The following is a 4,436-nucleotide window of genomic DNA, read 5'->3' as shown; positions in this document are numbered from 1 at the left end:
CGGCGGCGCGGGTGGCCCGGCCACCTCCCGGCACCCGCGGCCCGGCCCCGTCCGCGCGACCTCGCGTGCGCCCGTGCCGGCGGCGGCGGCGGAGACCCCGCCCGGCGCGGAAGGGGGCGGGGCGCCCGGACTGACGTCTTGTGGTCCCCACCCCGCGGAGCGCGACCGCGTGGGTGGGTGGTGGGAGCTCTCCCCCGGCCGGGGGTCAGGAAGTGTGGCTGTTGTGGCCCTGATACCTTGTTTGTGTCCTTCTGCTTCACCCACCTCCAGAGTCTTCCAGGTCTAAAAAGACCCTAGAGGGCTGGGATGCCTGTGGCCCCAGGTACCCCGGGTTGGGAGCCAGGAGGGAAAGGGTTTCAGGGATGAATGGCTGGGTGCGATTCCAGACTTTGTTTGGCTCTGGGGATCTTGCTGTTGGTTGGATGATCCAAAATTCACAAATGGGGCTTTCTGGTGATGACTACTTCAGTGTCCTCTTTCGTATTTTATTGCACAAGTCACTTTTAGGTCATTTCCTGAATTCAATTCAAAGGAGTCATCCTCGCGAAACCACAAGGGCCACGTGGTCCCAGTGCTGGGCCTTCCATTGAATGCGCACTGCCACTCCAGTATTACCCAGTTCTCAGAGGACAGACTTTCCCTTCCAAATGAACACCCAGCTTTCTCTGTTGAAGCTCCCCTTCTGAAAATCGGAGAGCTTTCTTCCTCTTAATTCTAGGGGACCCATCGGTGTCTATTGTTGCGTGGTTAAAGGAGTGCCACTATCAACCAACCTCCAAACCCAGCGCCCAGCATGCCTCTTCCGTGTCTAGATCCTCAGAGGTTTAGTGTGGCCACGGGACAGCCAATTTAACATCCGATGCCTCTGTCTCTTCACCTCCAGTCCCATCACCCGCCATATCCATGCACCACTCAGGTTCCACAGGCGGGGAGGCTCGGCCGCCATGGTTGCTCCCGCCTGAAGTACAACCTTGACTTAACTAGGTGACCTATCCACAAAGACAGTGCGTGGCTTCCTCTTCCTACTACCGGCTCACAGGCCATCCTTTCACCAGCCCAAATACACACACACACACACACACACACACACACACACACAATTAGAGATTCTTTCCTCTCTATGTTCATAGAGCCCCTGATTTCCTGTGATTATCCATATTACTTTCTTTTCCCATTTCTTTCTTTGGAGGTCTTTTCTTCCTGGACCGTGTGATCCTTAAAAGGACAGGGATTTGACCTAGCTCATTCTGGGTTCCCAGAAGACAATGCAGTGCTCAACACAAGGAAAGTTCCCTTTCAGCGTTTGGTGAGGTTAAGTCACTATGTATCCGACAAAACGTATCTGCCTATCAATGAGGAACTACAAGGACATCACCACCCTCCTGCGCATTTCCTCCCTCCACGACATGGGATTCCCTGTTTATCATTTTAAAACCTATTTTCTCCACTCACATTGATCCTCATAACAGAAGAGCATGCGGAAGAATCCACTCCAGTAACTTACAGCTCCACCTGGATTTGTATATGTACTCTTCACTTACCCACGGCTCCATGTTGAATCCGTCAGTTACTTGATAAGGGTTACAAGAGAAATGAACATAAACAAATGAAAAGTATCCGACTGAATTCACAGAACGAAGGTGTGTGCCTCTGGATAGCTGACAAAATGGACTCCACTTCATCTTTTCAGTTGAGTTGACCTCACATCCAGAGTTCTTATGGTTCTATATTAACATCTGAAGAGTGTGTGTGTGTGTGTGTGTGTGTGTGAGAGAGAGAGAGAGAGAGAGAGAGAGAGAGAGAGAGAGAGGAGGGGGAATTACCAAATCCTTGCAAATCAAGTGTCCACGCCTTGCTTGAGCTCCCAGGGACCACCCCTCAGTAGGCAGGGGTATTTTTCTCTGATGGCTTCTGCTGCCCCCTATGTGGACTGAACTGAGTGTCTCTAAAAATTTAGTGAGCAGACAATGATGTGGATAGAAGCTCCACCTCGCTTACATTCTAAGTGGAGCAGGCAGATCTTTAATCTCCTAGCTCTGTGACCTTAGAAGAGCACAAATACTGCAAGCATGACTGCCCTAAGGGGGAGCAGTAGTAACAATGATTGCACTGTAAGTCATCATGATACAATAGAAAACAAAGTGTGTTAAGTCGTGCACAAATTGGATCCAGGACTACAGTTTGTGCCTGAGCACAGAACACCGGGTTCTTCTCTATGTAGCCTTGGGAATATTTGATGACAGCAGTCACCCTGTGTTCCCTGTTATCCATGCCCTTTAGTGACCCTCCACCCACCTTCTCCACACCGAGGTAGTGCCGCTTACACTGTGTCCAAGAACAGAGTCTCCATGCTGGCATTCCAAAAGCAGGTTAAAAGAAACAAAACTACCCTCAGATCTTTTCTTTTCCTACAGACACAGTGGTAAAAACATTATCTTCTCCAAACTGCATTTTGCAGCTCTGAGATCTTTACATCTGTGCCTCTTAAATATCATTGAAGATGTTCTGCACAAAGAGCCCCCACCAACTCAATAGCAGTGTGCAAGGAGATGGACAGTTTAAGTGAAACTTTTCTAAAATTTCATGTTTTCCCACACAGTTTCCCTTGGGCTTCTTAAAGCCACGTTTAAATATCATTTTAAATGGCGTGAATTCTTACACCCATCTTGTTTTCTTTTTCTAACAAACTAATATTGGAAACCACTTTTGAGGAGACTGTTCTGTACATGTTATGTTTGGGCCTCTGAAGAAATCCCAAGGTAAGGCAGACCAGTGTCGTTGGTGCCGTTTTGCCGGCACTTTGGAGAGTTAGGCAGTGTGCAGAACAGCCCCTGCCTCCCCAGCACTAACACTGGCCTCCTGGAGAAATTACAGTTCCCATAGCCCTGGCTGAAGGATGTACCCTGGAAGTATCCTTGGGCTGTGTGTATGGTCCCTATTACTGCTTTATACTGGGTATGATGACAAGGCAGAACACACTCTTTCAGAAACTGAACTGGGGAAAAAGTTTAGTCTAAAAATTAAGTAGCTCCAGTCAAGCAACCAGCTGAGGAAAGTCTAGTCAAATGGGAGGATGGAGGAGAGCCCTGACACAGCACCAGTGGATGGAAGTTAAGGTCAGCCACACCGTGGCTAGGCAGACAGCATCAGTTCTCACATGTATTCACTCATACATACTTACTTACTTACGTACTAGGTAGCTGCTTTGCCTTAGATGCAGGGGTTACAGTACAGACACAACAAAAACTGGGCTTTTTGGATTATGTACTCCAGTGGGAGAACAGACTCATAATAAGCACAATAAGGAAGAAAAGCACCTGACTTGTCAGAAGACCATGCGTGCTGGATAGAACAGTGTAGCAAACAGAAAGTCCAGGGAGAGGAGTATGTTTGTTATAACTGGGCTGGGAAAGAATTCACTGAGAAGCTTCCACCGAGGAGGATGAGACAAAGCGGGTCCTTGGTGAAGATAAGACAAGCCTGGAGTTGGAGTGGACACAGAGGGAGCTAGGAAGGTGGGTCATCCTCATGGGGCAGGTGCCGTGGGAGAGGCTGTTAGGGGCCGAGCATTGAAAGCATGGCCCTGAGCCCTCCTCACACCAACCAAATAAGCTATGAGGTCCCAACTGTAGCACAGGACTTGAGGCCATCTTCCTATAACTGGCCTTTAGGAACAAAACAAAAAGCCAGCAGCAACAACAGCAACAAACAACTGCAAGAAAACCAGAAATTTAGGAGCTTTTCAGTGTGTCAAAATCAAAATTTGAAAAAGATCATCCTGAGTGAGGTATCCCAGAAGCAGAAAGACACACATGGTATATACTCATGGTATATCCACTCATTTATAAGTGGATATTAGACGGACATATAATATAGGATAAACATACTAAAATCTGTACACCTAGCCAAGCTAAGCAAGAAAGAGGACCCTGGATAAGATGATCAATCCTCATTCAGAAAGGCAAATGGGACAGACATCAGAAGAGGGAGAAAACAGGGAACAGGACAGGATCCTACCACAGAGGGCCTCTGAAAGACTGTACCCTGCAGGGTATCAAAGCAGATGCTGAGGCTCATAGTCAAACTTTGGTCAGAGTGCAGGGAATCTTGTGAAAGAAGGGGGAGATAGAAGAACTTGGAGGGGACAAGAGCTCCACAAGGAGAGCAACAGAACCAAAACTGGGCACAGGAGTCTTTTCTGAGACTGATACTCCAACCAAGGACCATGCATGGAGATAACCTAGAACCTCTGCATAGATGTACCCCATGGCAACTCAGTATCCAAGTGGGTTCTCTAGTAAGGGGAACAGGGACTGTCTCTGGCATGAACTTAGTGGCTGGCTCTTTGATCACCTCCCCCTGATGGGGAGAGCAGCCTTACCAGGCCACAGAGGAAGACAATGCAGCCAGTCCTGATGAGACCTGATAGGCGAGGG

The 4,436-nt window shown here is 48.6% G+C and overlaps 1 protein-coding gene across 2 annotated transcripts in view; it reads right to left on the bottom strand.

Moving 5' to 3' along the window:
* Sestd1 (SEC14 and spectrin domain containing 1) overlaps positions 1-284 on the bottom strand; it is a 93,452-nt gene extending 93,168 nt beyond the window's left edge. For both annotated transcript variants that reach the window (XM_055600053.1, XM_055600054.1), the window contains exon 1: positions 265-284. The gene's annotated coding sequence lies outside the window, so the exon portion shown is untranslated. The remainder of the gene's footprint in view (positions 1-264) is intronic.
* Between the last annotated feature and the right edge of the window lie 4,152 nt (positions 285-4,436).

The sequence above is a fragment of the Psammomys obesus genome, unplaced genomic scaffold, assembly GCF_907164565.1.
Source record: "Psammomys obesus unplaced genomic scaffold, mPsaObe1.curated_primary_1811, whole genome shotgun sequence".
Classification (NCBI taxonomy): Eukaryota; Metazoa; Chordata; class Mammalia; order Rodentia; family Muridae; genus Psammomys; species Psammomys obesus.
The sequence above is the reverse complement of the archived record's forward strand: the minus strand, read 5'-3'. Positions and strand labels throughout refer to the sequence as shown.